An 18436-nucleotide genomic window follows, 5' to 3' on the forward strand; every position below is an offset into this window, starting at 1 on the left:
GATATTTGCCGTGATAACATGACGCTATAAAAATCATCCGACTCTTAATTGGACCTAAAGGCCACTTAGTTGACATATATTCGTTTACCAACCCATACAATGACGAATTACTCAGGAATTTAAAATCAGGATAGTAATTAAATATTCTATCAAGTCTTATTTTATTTGGTTTTTGTCACGTTGGTCCACGTTTAAGACTGTCAAATCGCAGTTGATTTATGTTGGGAGACAAATGATGAAGTAATTGCTCTTGTTGAGGAGAAAACGTTTCAACTAAGCGATAAACGGGGAGGTAGAATTGTAAATTTCAGTTTAAGAAGTTGAGGCCGACTTCAAACAGCGTATTTTTAGATTTTTATGGATATCTCAAAAGAACTTTAGATGATAATTAATATTAGGGTATAGTATTTGTCCATTTAATACGACCTAAGAATCTTACAGATTTGTGGTCGGACATTTGCTAAAAGAGGTATGAAAATCTGGTAGAAGTCTTGGGAAGGAAATTGTATTAGGTGGGCTTTAAAGAAGATCTAACCAGCTACATTCTACGTGAGAATTCTTTATCCTTCCATTCTTTATCTATTCTTATATTATTTATCTTTCCATTATTTTACTATACGATCATTTGAATAGTTTGTTCATTGGAGTTTGCGTTTCAAATAATACCATGTGTCCCCAAAGAACACCCGTATTGGAGTTGTACTTCAATGGAAGATGAAATTCATCAAATAATTGCAATTTTCAAGGGTTGATGTTAAGTGTGTGTGTGTGCACGTTACACTTTGCCTAACTCATGGATTCTTCGTTGTACCTGCGTAAGTAGGCGAGATTATAACGCTCTCCGATTTCCTGAACATGAGATTACTGGAATTCATATCGGCGACTTCATTAGTCCGTCACGGATAGTGACTTGTTCTGCCCTCTGCTATCAGATTCGGAGCGTGAATGAGTTTCTTTGTTCTGACTGCCCTTCAGCCATGGTGTCTGCGATATTAGCGCTCTAATGCCTCTTAGATCGTTACGGAGCATATATATGCATTACTAATTGGGTTAAACGGCAACGTGGAATGTAGTTGGCTTCAATCAACACCGATGTATCATAATGACTTGTCATTAAAACTGACAAGTTCGTCAAGACTCGTCCCCAAATTTATCTATGGAGACTAGATACGCCTTTTGACTGTATCGAGAGGATTCACTTAAATCTCGTGCAATGTGAAAATTTTTATCGATAGCTATATCTAAAATCGATACAGTAGGTATCAATACGTTAAATATGAAATATCTGTATTTTGTTTTTTTTTTATGGTTCAATATATTCGGTGATTCTGGAATTTTACGAGAGCGTTTCTCACTAATTTATTATTACAATTATAGCTCTTATTCATCCGGCAATATTCATAAGTTAATTATTTAATATTTGAATTATCAAATAATTTCGGGTATTTTAATTGTTTTAGTTGCAGTTTGACCTTCCACGTGGAACCATTGAGAATAAATCAGAGTTTTCTCGTTAGTTAACCTAATTTGATATTGGGTATCAAAGTTAAATTATTATTGGGATTATTATTATTTCGCCTCGTCTTCATTTTTTCATTAAGTCAGCTTGTCATCCACACTGAAGGTTACACGAAGGATAAAATGTAATCTTATTTAGAAAAATGGTGAACAGTTTTAGTGATATTACACGATATTCTCGACGGCTTTCCAGAAGTCTATAAGTACCTGCGGGCCCGAAGACGATAAATTGTACGAGACAAGCATTTTTCCAATGTCAGACTTAAATAGTTTTCTCAGAGTTATACACAAGTATTTGCCGTTAACGTACTCGCAAAATGGATTCGTAATTAGGCGAATAGATATTTCACTAGTTACATAAACTGTTCGTGAGTAGATACTGTTTTTTGGGATGGGGAAGGGGGTTAGAATTTTTCTTAGGCAACCCGGGACACGCACTGGAATTGTTAAATCTCTATCCTGTTTGTGTTGGCGTCACTCTTGATGCCTGCATTGTTAGTATCGTCGTGTTAGGATCTCTCCTTGCCGAAATCTCGTAGTCGTGTTCGGATTTCTCGAGTGAAAACATACCCAATGAGATTTCCGGACGCTCTCACAACCGAGGTCAGCAAATGTTGTGGGTGAGGTCAAGGGGGCTCGATTTTCTCAATCGAAGGCCTCAACTCGGAAAGCAATCGGCTCGACGGAACTCCCTAGTGATTGGAACGTTCGTGGCAAAGGTTTGGCGTGATCTCCACCGTGAAACCGATTGCACGCGAGAGAATCATCTCATCTCGTGGAATCCTTCCCGATGCTTCGCATTTCCCATGAGAATCCCGCTATATGCGATCGTTAAAGCGTGTCGAGAATGTTTCCGCTCGGAGGCCTTTTCAATGCGGAGAGTTTTCGGGGCCTCGTATCCGAAACAGTAGGTTGGCGTCAGAGTGGTTCCCTGGGAGATGTTCACTCTTCCGTGCTACCGCCGTCTGTCGCAGTTTATTTTGATTGCCTCTCGATTGAAACAGATCATCTTAGGGAGGGTATGAGGATTTCGCATTTCTCTGTGTCAATCACAATTATTTTATTTTCAGTACTATTGTAAAGATTCATCAACAGAGAACAGACGCTTTCTCTTCCATGAAAACATCTTGATTTGTTTAATAAGAAGGAATTATCGTGGAGTAGGGCTTGGTAAAGATTTAGGTATATTTGAGTTTATTTTGTTCAGCTTTTTTTCCCAGACTCTCCCGAGGACTTCCTTTTCGCGAGCAGTCGGATATGTTATTCTTATGAACGGAATCAGAATTTATATTCTGATCCTCACTTACCAACCAATCTCCTCTGGTCATCCTTTCACGGCTGAAATTATCATTCACCTAAACTTGTCACTTATTAATACTCTTTTATTTTCCATTCTATTCTAATCACCATTAGGGTTACAGGATATTTATCTGCGTATTTCATTTTTCCTTTCTGTCTACCTCTTAGTGGTGGTTCGGGAAATGATGCTATGTGCACAAGGCCATCCTTCTAGAATGCCTGTAGAGTTGAGTAGGGTTGTGAAAGCTGTCCTATGTTAGCATTTCACGTTGAAGTCTCTTGCAACACAAAGGCAAAAATGTACTAATATTGAGTATAAAAACCGTTAATGTGGCATACATAAGGGGTGTTCCCTTAGCCTTTTATACCAGGCAATTACTATGCAGAAGTCGTGTCAATGCCAATTGGCCGGATTGACGACGAGTGGATCGTAAGGGTTATGAATCAATGGAAGGGTTATGCACCCGGCAACTTAATAAGCATACTCCTCATTGCCTACACAAGGATGTCCTTCATGCTCTGGGCACGATTTAAGAATGGTATTACTTCCGTTTATGCCGATATAAAACATCCTATGTGTTCTCAAGTTGAATTAGGGATCTTGGCTTGAAGGGGAGTGCGTATTTTTTTGTATTTTGAATGAGAGTGTTGTCTTGACGTGATTTAAAAATAAGCGAGATTTGCTTTAGATTTTCATTTCTGAAGTTACTTAGTTGGATGCACGTATATAGGTATATTTACTTAGGTATTTTACTGAGGGAAAAAATGTCGAATTTATACTACACATATTCATCCACGGTAGAGATGGATCTGTCAAAAGAAGGTTCTAGCATCCGGCACGTAGTCGGGGGTTCCTGGATTGTATATACCGAGGCAAAGGCAAATGTTTTTTTTTCTGAATGGAATTTTCGAGTGTTTACGTCACCATTAATAAATAAATTAAAATTAAGTAAACTTAACATACTGCTATGTAGTATTGTAAGACTCTAAAACGTGGTCACTTGTGAATGAACACGTGAAGTGATGAAATGGAATCCAGACGTTCGAAACACGGAAATTAAGGAGAGCGAAGACGAGACAGACGGACAGGAAAAAAGAGGATGTTGTCAAAATAGCAGCTGATGAGGGAACCTGTCTTATGAGCTAAAGAGGGATCAGTGTTCGTTAGTTGGCCGTGTACGGACAGTGAGAGGGCAGGGAATGCTGAGGATTGTGATAGAGGGAATGTTGCATGATGGGGCAGGGGGAGCAAGAAAACGTGGGTTATGAATGAGAGAAATGGAAGGAGGCCCTTTGCCGAGATGATTATTATAATAGAATCGGAGAATTGGTGGCGTGTAGCTATGAGTCTTTAGTTATAGTGTACGTGTGATGATTTCCCGTGAGAATGTCTTAATTGGTAAATCGCTTGTATGAATAACATTGCCTGATTCACTAACTCTGCTATTAGCCGTGGAGTAAGCACCTTAAAGTGTGATTCCGGAGCACCTTGCGGCGTTCGCACCGTCTGAGTGGATTCGTTCCTCGCCCTTTAGGTATGTGTATCATTGCGGGTGACGGCAGACGGTAGGCTAGTCATTGGAGATGACCGTGAAAAGGCGAGGAATTCCTCTTCCTCTCGAGGATTCAATTGATCGCCGAGAACGCGTGAGTGGTTTGTTCGTACGTAAGCGAGCGCGTCGCCCGAACTCTTTAATAATTTCTTCCTCGCCGGCCCTCCTCTCTTCCGAGCCTCGATCATTCACGCAACCGGTCCTTTAGCGTCCCGTCACATCTGACCGCTACCTGCAGCAGACCATGTCCCGCGTCCATCCTTGAATGTGGTTGCCCAATCTCTCCCTCCTCCCCTATCACCCACCCTATTTTATAGCCCCACCACCGGACCCTCTTTCTCGCCCTTCAGCTCGATCCCTCAGGAGGACAGCAACCTTCGCCGCCACCCCCGTTTCAACTATTATTCCAGGAAGCTGCCCAGTCGCTCACGTGGATGTGCTTCCTCGGTAGCACCCAACGAGGTTGGAATATTACAACCTCCTCGGTAGCACCGGAAGCAGACCGGCCGACCGCTTTATCCTCCTTTCTCTCGCGACTTTTCAAGTCCGGAAACGTGCGTGCCATCTTTTCATTTTTTTTTAGGCTTATTGCCATCAATTTACCTGTTATTCTAAATTTAAACTCTAAATCAACGGCAGATCCCGCGCAGAGTTGCTAAAGCCCTCCGATGAAATACTTGCTCAGTGCATGACATAAAAAAATATTCTTTTTTCCTTAATTAAGCGTCTTCTTTCAATTTTATTGATGAATTAGGTATCTATTTTTTACTCAGAATTCTCCATCATGTTCCTGTAAATTTTTCTATTTGGTGGAAAATTTAATTATCTCTTTAAATCTCAAAGGTAAATGATTTTTCCTCTCTTCTTCGTAATGCACCATCAAACAAACATTTCATCGAATAGCCAGTAATAATTTACCCCACCCTTACGGCAATTTCCAGTATCTTCTTGTATTTTTCTAGTTGTTAGGTATTATTTGGTGGTACGTAAGTTTGCAGCTTCCGTAATTCCATTTCATTGCTCGCAGTTAGAAACTGTTGCAATAAACGCTACTTTTATTTTTCCATAATGAATGTTTTCGATCGATAAATTTAAAGTTGAGCGAATGTAACCGCCATAAAATTGAAGTCTCATTTTAAAGGTGCTGCAAGTACTTTGAATTTAAGAGTTGAAATTTTGTCCATGTTGATAAAAACATACCATATGCGTGAATTATTGCTATTTTTCCTAGGTGGTCAAGCTTAAATTTTGATTGCAAAATGAATATTTGAGGAAGAAAAAGTATCATCATCTCTGGTCAACAATCGTAAGATTGGTTTGACACAGCTCAACTCTCAATTCTCCTATCAGCTTATCTTTTTACATCTGCCGATTTCTTCTCTTTCACATCCTTCTTTACCTATTCAATGTATTCCATTCGAGGTCTTCCTTTTCCGCTCTTGCCATCTACTTTTCCCTCAACGATTGTGTTTATTAGGCCATCGTGAAGAAAATGTATATGTACTGGATAATCATCCCAATGATTAATGCAATTTACTTCATACGCGAAGTTTGCATAAAATAAAATCCTGGAGCATATTTATTTAACGCTGTACATTCAAAGTTTCGACGCAAAATATGGAGAGCAAACGTCGCTAAATCCACCGAGTTGATCCATATTTCTGCATTCTCGTTGTTTGCTTTAACTTGGCGGGGGCACGAGAATTTTCTCACGTCACAGGCCTCGCTCGCTATCTCTCACTCATTATTATTCCTTCGTCCCGTTTCCAGCCAGCCTTCTCCGCTTCCGATCTAACTGTGGACACGCCTCGCTGTCGCTGATTAATCAGATGCGATCTCGCGTGCCAATTAATGCTCGCTCATAAGAGGAACGATCATCTCATCTGAGGAGCCACACTCGGCTGCCCGGGGGCCAGCACTCACCGTGTAATGAGCTCTTGACCGCGTCGCATTATGAGTCCTCACATTTCATAATACGACCGGCGTTCGCACTGAATGCAGGCCGTTGAAATGGAGAAGAAAAAAAATAATCTCCTCGCTCCGAGCGAACCCTGAGGGCCGGAATGTAATTTTTCGCAAAAAAATCCATTTTGGAAAAAAATCCACCCTCGTCTCTTCAGTTCGTGCAAACATTCTGAAAATGTGACCTACTTTCGTTTGGCAATTTTTCTGAGGCTGACATGAAATGGAAGGTGGTTTTGGATGAGTATTTTTGTCTTCCGCGTGGGCTCTGTAAATGTAATATGCGCTTCACAATGCATTTGTTGTGAGGGTAGATGTATTTCACTCAAATATCACGCATTGGTGGCATGATTGGAAGCATGGATTAAAATCAACAAGGTTCTGATGGGTGTCTCCGCCTGAGCTATGTCTAACTCGTTGCTACTTTTTTATGAAGACTATTGTTTTTATCATGCTAGCTCAGTATGCACAGTTTCTAATTCATAACGTCATTTTCAATCTCAAATATACAACTATCAAGGAATATTTCGGGAATTATGCCGTAGAAGAAATTTCAATCACTGTGGTAGATTTCTATCATGTGCACTTAAGTAACAACACGAAGAACTGGAATGGGATTATCAGAATTGATGGGCTTCAATTCTTGGATCTAGGATTAAAATTTCCATAGTTGTAATAATAAAGTCGCAATTTTTTCACTACTTTAACAAGTCTTCCATGCACATAATCCTCTATTTTATCGCGATTTTCGCCTCACCATCGTTTAATAGACACTCTCCATCCCCATTTTCAAGCACCTCCCTTGAATCTTATGTGATTTTCCCCCTTTCCTTAATGTTCCACCTCCTTTTCTTTCATTCCCACCCTCGGGATCATCTCCTTCATTTCCTCTGAAGCTACATCCCTCTCGCCTGATGGGTGTGGGCACATCTCACCATAAATCTCCTTCAAAAGTGTATGAAGTATCGTTTTATGGGGATATTCACGGCTTGTCTGGACGGGTGAGGAGGATTCCTTTCGCCCCCCCCCCCCCCTCATTGCGTTCTTTCCCCCGGAGGCGCCGCCGCGTCGTCCCGTTCGTGATTCACTCCCCTCGCCTCCTTATGCATGCGCCTCACTCATCTACTCCGCCAGCGATCTCCCTCGATAATTCCCCGAAAGAGTTGCGACTTGAATTTCTTCACCTATTGTATTCTCATCACCGTCACGTGACAACCCTACCGTCTTTCCTCCCTTTATCTACCGACACTCAAACGTGGTACTGAAGCAGGTTTATTTTAAACTCATGAAAGCATGCACTCATTTGATCTAAAATTAATGTCTTTTCTCACCCACTACATTATATCCTGTCCTCTATATTGTTTAGGATGGAATCCTTCTCTGTAAAATATTGCCAAGGTAAATTGGTCCCCGCAAACGGATCTTTGGGTGGAGAATGCTGGAGAGGCTGCACCAGTCCAATGGTTTCATATGCAAGATAGATACATTCGCATTCCTGGCCTTTCCTTTGCTTGTATATTCTATTTACGTGCCTTTCCTTCATGTAGTTTTCACATCTGACTTGAGAACGATCTTAAATTGGTTTTTTATCGCTCCCTTTCGCCCGAATCAATTGTCATACCGAGCGCATTGGCTATTATTGTACCTTATTTAGCATGGATTTATAAATATCTAAGAAAACGTTGTCATGCAGATTGTAATTGCGATAAAAATTGTCTTTTTCCTCGACCAATCATTCCTATATCTCCCCATTTAATATTAATTGAGTTATAATTCATTAGTTTGAGGTTATTTTTATGTTAGAAGTATCGATTCTTCTTTTTTCTCATTATTTTAACAGAGTTTATCTGAGTCAAATATGTTGCCCCATAAGTTATTGGAGTGAGTGAAAAACTTTCGTGAAGTCTTAGTTCGTGGCTCACATTTCCGTGCACTTCAGTCGACTTAGCATTCTTGGAAGACCCGCTCCAGTGCTTTCGTATCTGTGGCACCTTTCTTTCCTCTCGCTATTTTTCCCTCCCACTCCTCCCAGCCTTTGTATGGGGCCATTACACCTGACTCGGCCGCCGCCGCTTTATGCATGCCTCTCTCATTTCCGTGGATCCTTCCTGCCCATCTCACCACGGCAGGCTAGCCCCGAGGCCGTTGGTAAAAGCGAGCGTCCAAGGCCATTGTCGGCATTAGCCGATCGGGAAAGGCGTGCAGTTGCGAACCTCAGGATATGGCGACAACGGAATCCCTCTCTCATCTGGCAGTGACAGTTATTGTGGCGAAATCTCGAATTTGTCGCTTTCTGAAAGGTTCGACGCGAGAGACACCCCTGGTTTAGGACGCTACGACCGACATGGCTGGAGGAATGAGAAGTTGTTTTTGTTCGTGAAACATCAGTTAGCGGCGTGTTATCACTCAACTTCACCCGAGAAGGCTCGCGAATGCTCTATTTGTATTATTGAAATAATTTACCGGCAGTTATGAGTCCGAGAATTGGAATGATAGTGCCTTCGTCCATTTTATGCTGAGAATTATTTTCTTAAGTGATGCTTTACCGGAGGTTGATGTTCAGGAAGTTCTCGCGGTTTCAGCGTACGTAACAATGGCAGAAATTGTTATTAAAGAGGTGGCAGTAACTGTAACCCTGGGAGAACTTTGCAAATTTCCCCGTCCTCTTCATTTTGTAGTTTCAATAGTTTCTGTAAGTTAGTAGGTTTTTAATGGACATCAGCTTAATCTTCCGTTTTGCTCGTGGAAGACCTGCGTTTAGAGGATGGTTACATGCGTTTCAACAAACCAGCTTGAGCGATATCGTGCAGATAAAATTGCCCGTTGCATTTTCCTCATGAATTTCGCCAGCACTCCTGCATCTGGTCGTGCGATCACATCTTTCCTGTTTAAAGGCCTTTCAGCTACAAGGACTCGTTGACATTTTTACTTCACGCGTTGTATTTTCCATTTGGTCTTCAAGATTCTGTATTTTGTAGTTTACCACGTTTTCCAGAGTTTTTGACACTGGTCAGAAGTCATACCCTTTACAATAGACTACAATAGACTTCGTACTTTTTCATATTTAGGAAAAATACACATTTTATTCCCACGAGTAACTGAATCTTCTTTCTACCAAACTGAAAACATTTGAAACTGTGTAAATGCTAACAATCTATTATTGGCATGTGCGAACGTCATGCTCAAAGGAAAGCGAAGAGAACCTTTAATTATGCCTTTGAAATTGACGCTGCTAATTGATTGGGTGTAAGCTTGTTTGAAGAAGAAGTTTGGTGGTGCAGTAGGCATCTATGTTCGAAGTGTCTTTCTCCCGCCCAAGGAAACATGAGTGTTGTGAGACACCCACATCCATCCATTCCACCAAATTTGTCCCCAAAGTTGCCGCTCTTCCGAAGTGGTCGACTCCGGGAGCTTCCTCAAGATATTTTGGGAGAGGCGGGAGCGCTTCGATCTTGACCTTGGCCTTGAGGCTTTTGGAGGGCAGCAGCGCTCGCAGCCCTTCATCCTTCCTTCCGTCGTGGAAGCGATAAGCCGTTCATCGGGGCGCGGAAAGTCACGAAAGCTACTCAACGCTCTCTCAAGTAGAATTTCTTAGATTGGCATGTTGTTGGACATACCACTCTCCACTGATTTACTTCGTAATTGGGGCATTTTTTATTAAATTTTTATCAGCGCTAATTAAAAAATCACTTAATCTTATTAGCCTTTTCGTCTCCTTTCTGCCTTGGAGGCACCTTATCAATCAGTTAACTTACGCCCATCGCTTCTTCAACTGGGCTAACCTTGTACTTTTCCGCACTTTTGCTTATGTATCGGCACCTCGACCGATTACAATCTGCTATCTCCCCCATTCAAAAGGGAGATATACTCCTGCATTTTTTATCCTTGGGCTGTAAATTAAATATTCAGAGGAAAACATGCGAACATTTGTCTTGTTATTATTCCTTGGCTGCGATGCATTTTGGTCTGGTTGACCGTCGCTAATTCTAAATTGGATGAAAATATGCTGCAGTTGATTACTTTCACGATTTTAATATCCCAATCAGCACCCAATCTTTGGATTTTTTATGCATCGGAATGCAAATTTTGAGAAACGGATTCCCCCTGGGCGGGATTAAAAATGCATCCGTGTGGAATACCTATGGTAGAATAGATTACCAATGTGCTTGTCCGTGTTTTTATGGGTTTCCTTGTACCAATAAATAAGACAATACATGCGTTGTTGCTGGCCCTTCTCACCGCGGATGTAACCTCCGCAGAACCCCTGGTGCCCGCATTGATCCCATTGCACGTGGCCAGGTGGGGTTAGGAATAGGGGGGGGGGGCGTGCGAGCGGGGCGGCGGTACGCGTGGGTCGCGGCGGCGGGCCGCACCCAGCACGAGCGGGCAAATTGCGTCGGCGCCCGTCGCGGGGGCATCTGATTGATTTGGCTGCGAGCGGCGAGGGTGGGCAGGGGGGGCTCTTTTGGTTCCACCCACTCCACAGCCGCCGCCGTGCGCAAGCAGCCCTGTACTCCGAAGACCAGCAGAGTGCAGGCACACCCCTCTTCTCAGACAGATATTACTTCGGAACTGCTGCTGAATTGGCCCGATGAGAAACGGACGATTGTTAACCATAATTCATAAATAGAATCTGGATGATTACCATTATATATAATTAATTACCTAATTCGAATTTAGATTTTCATTTTCATGTTGAAAATTATTTAACACCGCATAAAATAAGCAATCTAACATAAGTTGGTGGCAATATCTGCCAACAGTGGATGCTGCATACATCCACTCACAGGGATGCCGACTCACAAAAAATATTGAGGGAGCCCAAACCGGGGATCTCGCCCCTGGAAATTTTATAAATAGTGAGTTTTAAGTTTTTAAGGATTTTAGAAGAGTCATATGATCAACATTAGAACCCTGATAACTCGAATCTCGATATCTAGACACTCCAGGGAAAATCGACAAGCCTGACACATTTTTTCCTCACACCCATAACGAATTTTTGAGGGGGCTCGGGCTCACTCAGGCCCCATGGAGTCGGCGCCACTGTCCACTCACTTGATGATGGATTAAAGGTGTTAAGCTTCCCTTAGCGATTAAGTGAGGCGATTTCGAGATGCGAGAAGGCAATATACAGCTCTGTTTGCAGTACTGCCTGTGTGCTGCTTTTAGGACACCAAACGTAAAGATGATGCTGGAAATCAAAAGTTGAAGTTTTGGAGCCTATGTTGAGAGTGTATTAAACGGAGCTTATTTGTTTATAGTTCGTGGTTTTCATTTGTCCGTGAAAAAAGGATATCATATTTAAAACTAATTGTTTTGGTGAGATGTGATGGAATCGTTTTATCATGAATGAAGGAACCTTTCCAGATGTCACGTAAAAACACTATTAAAGACACGATGCGTTTTGAATTTGTAACAGATTCGAAACGCGTCGTGTGTTTAATGAAGATATTAAGTGTAACCTACAAAAGATTCTTCATTTATATGGAGTTCGTTCCTGTTCGGTAATACATGCGTATATACTAAACCACGTTATAATTCGGTTCGGTAATATATAGGAAACCACAATATAAAGATATCTCCTATTAATTATGATTACTGCGCGGCGCTAATATTGAACAATATTCTATATATGTCATGATAAATTAGTTCTGTAATAAATTTCTGCATTCTTTCGATTTTACTCCAAGGAACTTGACCTCTTTCGGAAGCGTGGGTTGTCTAAGGTGCAATGAGAGCCACGGTCAGATACAAGATGGCAGATACACGCTAAATGAAACAAAAAAAAACACAGGATGTAGGTACTCGGAACTCGCAGTATTTGCATTGGTTGTGAATGAGCGATCGGCTTCAATTAGAAGCTCCCTCTCCGGATACCACGTGATGAGACGCTAACAGGAGCTAGAGGGAGAGTGGACCCCTACCTGCTTCACATCGTGTGCGCGCGATCATAGAGGACAGAGGCGTGCGCGGCCACTTTAACGACGTAATCCACACACTCTTCTATTTCCCACCCTCTTTCCTTCCCCCCCTCCCTCGAATTATTCCTCATCCATATTTCATTCCGCTTCCCCCTTATGGCCATCATTCTGGGGCTCTTCGTGGTGAAAAACGGATGGTTCCGTGAGTTTGAGAAAAAATGAGATGCAAGGTATTCCCCTCTTTCAGACTGCGTATTGTGCGTGCTGAAAAAAAGAGCAGCGAATATCGTTCGCTCTTTGTTTTCCCATTAACTGTGCACTGCTGTGACTTCTCCCCTCCAATCTCTCGTGTCATTACTTATTGTTGTTTTTTGCCTTCGATCGTTCATACTTGTGGTGAGATTCGAGTAAAACAATCCGCTTGGCATTCATGCGTGGGCTTGAGAAGAGTTACTAATTGTTAGAATGATGGGTTGCATGAGTGGTTATTTTTAAAGGCCTTTTGGCGAAGTACAAATGGAGTGAAGTTGTTGGTAAACCCTCTTAGATTGTTCCTGTATCCTTGGTCATCTGGAGAAAATTTTAGAACATTTGTATTCATTTTATTTCCGTTTAAGACGTTCCTCGTAAAATAGTAGTTCATTTTTTAGGTAATCCGATTTTTTATTTAAGTTAACATGTAATCACAATGCTCCGAAATAATATATTTTGCTCTCAAGGATTCATGAAAGTTCGTCTTGAAGATGTCATTTTATTAGTTTTAGTACTTGTGGGTGTGATTTTTAAGATTAAAGTTAAATTTGGTTTTTTAGTTCGTTGTTCAAGAAAGAAGAGCTACATAAGAAATTGCCTCTATATTAGGTATGTATTGGTGAATAATATTAAACTCATTGAATGGAAAACGTGCAATACTTCTCTTCGTCGTGATTGATCCACTAAAGGAAATATCTTTATTTTTATATATTTCAACTGATAAACATTTGTTTTCTTTTGCAATCCCAACCATTTTATAAGTTGATAAAATAAATTAATTTAACCGTTTCATTAGATGCATTCTTTTACTTTGTGGAAACTGATATCTTATGAACAGTCTTTGCTTGCCAGACAATTAGAGCACCTGATGTGAGCTACAATTTTTAAAAGGAATCCTTGCACCTTTAGTGAAAATGAATCTCGAACTATAAATAAATGACTGCTTATTAGACTTAGCCGTTAAAACTGTCCCATCTTCGGTCATTTATTATAATGATGGATAAATTACCTCCACAAAGAAAAATTAATACCGGGATATCTTAAAGGGATTGTTCCTTGCGTCGAATATAGCGTGGGGTGATTGCGCGTTGAGTGTAGAGGGGTGGAAGGCGCTTTTAGGTGGTCCGCGTATTCGCGGCGCGACCCCAGTGCAGAGGAGGGTGCAGTAGAAAGGTCCTTTGTGCGTGGTTAATGCGGATTCATGCAAGACAACGGAACTCGCGGAGAAATAAAAGTGTGAGTCCGAGAGAGATAAGGGGAGGGATTATCGGCGAGGGTAGATGTGGCATTATATACATCCGTCGTTTTGCGCCAGCCGACCCTCCTCCACTCTCGCAGCAGCAGCAGCCCTTGCCCCTCGACCCTCTTCATCGAGACCCCGCCCCGGCCCGCAAGAGCTAGTTCCCATGGCAACCACGTGCGTGTACCTTCCAACCTCCCTTCCCTCCGGTAATACTACGGCGGAGAGCGTAACGTGGGGGTTGGGGAGCAGGGGTGAATGGCGCAGAGGGCGGGGTGGCGCTAAAGCGAATCCTACCGCCCCCATGCGCCAGCGGGGGGCCGTGGCGTCCGGGACACCCCCTTCCCTCCTCGCCCCGAAAGGGCCGCCCCCGCACCCACCCTTCCCCGCAAAGCGTTTAGATCAATACGCACACACCGCACGACTGCCGTGGTGCCGAGCCATCTCTCCCGCCTCGCGTCCGTCCTCTCCGGGCGCAGAAGAGAGGGACAGATCGTGGTGTGGACGAGAGGATGCTTGAATGTGGTATCGCGCTGGACGTTGGAGCGGGAGGGACCCTCTCCGCCGCCGCCTCCCTGTCTAACCGATCCTTTTCCGGGGAGAGGGCGATAATTAAAGTGGATATGCTTCCTCGCTTTGTGTTTACGCCACCCGAGCGGTTGCGTATTGGGTCCCAACGTGGACAAAACTTTGCCGATATCGGCGATTCCTTCCGCTTCCTGGCGTTGGAAAATTCTCTGTTGATAGCTTTGCTAGGATCGGGGTTGTGCTCTCGTCTATCAATCCGATAATATTAGAGTTCCCGCATGGATTGGTTATCCTTTCTAGGGCTTCAATGTTTGTTATTATATAGAATCAGTTCATCCTAGCGGTGGAATAAATGGTGCAAAATTCGCACTAGTATGTTGTAGAACCTTAGTAATAATACTGCAGAAAACATTATTATCATTTGCATTATATCTCCGCAGAGTTCTCTGCTGGAGGATCATAGATTTTTAATGATTAATGGACGAAAAATTGATACTTTACCGAAAATTCACAGGTATCTATTTACTATAAATTAACCATCACAAACATGGAATTTATTACAGCTATTAGATGTCACTTTAAAAAACCACAAAATGCTCAATTTTGGTCCATTTGTAGTGATAGTTTTTAAGCCATTGCCATTTACTTCTAAGAGGGTTTCACTTCTTGTGAAAGATCTTTACTCTCACATTGGTTGTTTCTTCGAATAGCTCTCCCTACGAAATAATTGTATATTTGATTGATTGTTTGATAGTCTTTTTTTTGCTCGCAGAATATTTATTTATAGTCTACAGTATTTCATTGTGACACTGAATTGAGATGTATAATTGTCTCCTTTTCTAGTATTGTTTAAAAGATTGATATTGTGACTGCACCATACTCACTGTTAAGCCATGATTGCACTGTTAGGCTATTTTCCTCATTTTATTATTCGATTGCCAACCGGTGTATGCGTACCAACTTCAAAAGCCATTTTAAAAACTTGCGTGTGTTGCAGGTATAGTTCTCCCCGCATGAATGAAATTTTGGTGGTGTATACTTCTAGAGAAACTCCCTCGTCAAGAATGCGTGTTAATAAGGGACCTATTTTCTCCATCGATCGTTTAAATCTCTGAGGCGCTCCTTCTCCAGTTTATCTTCATTCTGAATGGCGCGTCATTCTCGAGTGCCAGAGATAAATATCTCCGTTGTACCTGACGACTTACGAGGGGATTTCTTTTCTCGTCGAGTCATGACCACTCCTCCTCCTCACGGACGGAGGCGATGTCGCCCTGCTTGGAAAGTGTCGCACCCAACTCTCATTCACCACTCCCGTCTCCTTATCTTGGCGCCTCCCTTGCTCCGCACGCACCCCAATTTACGACGTCCAATGGGAACCATTTTGGACTGGATTTTGGGGGATTGCGAGGGAGGTGGATGATTTGGGTGTTCCGTGGGGAAGGGGGCGACGGGGTAAAGCGGGGGAGTTGAAAAAGGGGGGATTTTGATGTGAGGGGGGGGGGGGGGACCGCGGTTGTGTCGGTTATGGCGATGAAAGAGCGTCAGACTGGTGCGGGGATTGCGGTGAATATGCATGCCTCCACTATTGCCCAAATTGCATCCGCACCACTCCCTCAACGCAGTCTCCCTCTCCCCTTCCCTCGCCGCCCTTTAATAATTGCGAACCACCTCCTGTCACAAAAAATAACAATTCATGCTCTCAGAAACAAGGCGGAAAGGACTTTTCTTTCTCACGTGCCGACTCTTGGAGTTCATTGACGCCATCTTTCCCAGATCCAAATGATGTCTTTTGTTTCATTTCACCCCCAGTGGGCAACAAACATAGTGGAACCTTTTTTTGGACGTAAAAGACTACAATCGTTCTCATTGTGCGTATTTGGTTTCGGTTTGATATATATCCTGAGTCATTTTCTGCCGACATGTGTTGTAAAATTTCGAAATATCTGCTAGCAAAGCTCTATTAGGAGTTGCGACGGGAAATTATAATCCTTACAGATTTTGGTAATGCTATTTTCACATTAACTGAAATAAAACTCACAATATAAGTGAAATGTGTGCAATAGTGAATCACCAGCTTTTGATATATGTGCTGTTGCATAGAAAGAGTGGAAAAATTATGCGCTACGTGAGACATTAAAACTAATTCAATACGGAAGAAAACGCCGTGAAATTCGTACTTGCCTCAGTATTTCGATTTAATCGGCATTAATTTGCATAGTCTGTTTACGAATTTTAATGCTTATTTCCGTAAGCATTACCCATGATTTTAATTCCGCAGAATTGTTGATTTTACAGTCATCAGTTGCTATGTGATCAGTTATTTTCACCCCTGGGCGGCCCTTTGTTTACCGCGCATTTCGCTCCAACCCTCCGGACCGTTCGTGCACAAACCCTCTACCTATCGTCCTCCAATGTCTTTGACGTCCATCGCCTCCCCACAGAGATCGTTCATTAGCCTTTCGAGTCTCATTTTGATGGATGGCCGTTCGACACGCTAGTTTTGGTCGCCGTGCGCCGTGTTTGCGTCCGTGTCCCATCACCACCCTTTTCGCGCACGCATCATCCCGAGCCTTCATTATGGAACACGATATTTGGAAATCGTTGCTCACCCCAATCGTTGCGCACGGTAAAAGGGCCATGACCCACCCCTACCCACAAACAACCACCCCTTTTTAGTTACGCTTTGTCAAGTGGACACGAACGCTGCATTTGTATTATTAAATAGCAGTACACGTCAAGCAGCAATTATTTTAACTTCAAGAAGAGTAGTATGGAATTAGGCACGATCGCTTTGCTCTAGAACTGTAAAAACAAACTGTGGGGGTTTCTAATTATGGTTTACCATCATTCGCTTAGTTTTTAATGTGAGAAGCCCTTTTTTTATTTTAGCGGTAGTGGCTATAATTATTCAATACTACCTTCCTCTCAGTCTCAGCCATCTATTAACCTCTTTTCTGTCAATCGTAGACTGAAAAAATACCCTTATCAAGTGAATTGAATAATCGATTTATTTTTTATGTGGTTTGCCAATGCATTGGGAAACTTAGGCACCGATTTTAAATCCCTAGAGCATGCTCCGCATTACGGATGATTTCAAATACTCGTACTTCCCTCCACCTACCCCTATAAAGCCCCCATGATTATTGCGTGACCCCTTATCTTGATCCGTACCCTCACGCTATTTTTTTTCTCCCCGTATCTACCAACCTGCTCTTTCACTATCTCTCGTTCATTTCTCCCTTCGCGTCTGGCAGTCGTCATTCCTTCAGATATGGAGGCGGAGATAGTGTGGACCTCTTCTGTGGGAAGGGTGCAGGAAACGCGCGGTTACGTGCGGCCCACGCAAGGATTAGAAGTTATTAGGGTGTCGCGTCGTAATCAGTCGACTTCGTGCTTGGATAGACAAAGTGCCTTGGAATGCTAAGCGTCTATTAGTTATGTATATCCTACCATGAAGCAAACTGATCTGTCATCCTTGCCTTGGTCTGTCATTGGTTACGACGATTCTGCCGCCCTAACCTTGTTACTTGCGTGGCATTTAAATTGGATGTCTTATCATTCATCACATCTCATCCATTCCATTCATGCTGTTATGTAATATGTTGATTTAAAGTTAATGAGAGGAATTGTTTTGATGCAGTGACTCATATTTCGGAGCAGAGTAAAAATCCCGGAAGTAAGCCTGGGGAAGATTGCTTAATAACTTCTGTAGTTAAAACAAAATTATCTGCCATGACATGTCAAGGAGTTCGATCAAGTAATTCATCCTGTCAAGTACTTTAGTCGCTAATGTCATTGCACCGATGTATTTTAATATTAATGATTTATTTTAATGTTCAGCCGCGTTTACCTCTTTTTATTGAATCCGAAAGACGGCGAATGGAGCTTTGCAGGAATTATCTGCCGTAGGCTTAACATACTTTGAATATATGTTGTAAGTATCTGATATGAATGTTCTTAATTTGCGTAATTTAACTATCGTGCATAAGTTTGGTTGGAATCATTAATTAATTAATACGAACGTGCATATGGGACTCTTTGACATCTGAGTAAATATGGTATTTTAGCCTCATGCATAAAAGTGATCGCAGTTTTAAAATTTTTACCTCTAGTTGACCAAGTTTTCGACGAATTGGGTTATCAAGTGCGATATCTTTTCACCA

The 18436-nt window shown here is 42.2% G+C and overlaps 1 protein-coding gene across 2 annotated transcripts in view; it reads left to right on the plus strand.

The window, feature by feature from the left end:
• LOC124169841 (protein singed) overlaps positions 1-18436 on the plus strand; it is a 159038-nt gene that overhangs the window by 17318 nt on the left and 123284 nt on the right. The window lies entirely within an intron of this gene.

Source organism: Ischnura elegans, chromosome 1, assembly GCF_921293095.1.
Source record: "Ischnura elegans chromosome 1, ioIscEleg1.1, whole genome shotgun sequence".
Classification (NCBI taxonomy): Eukaryota; Metazoa; Arthropoda; class Insecta; order Odonata; family Coenagrionidae; genus Ischnura; species Ischnura elegans.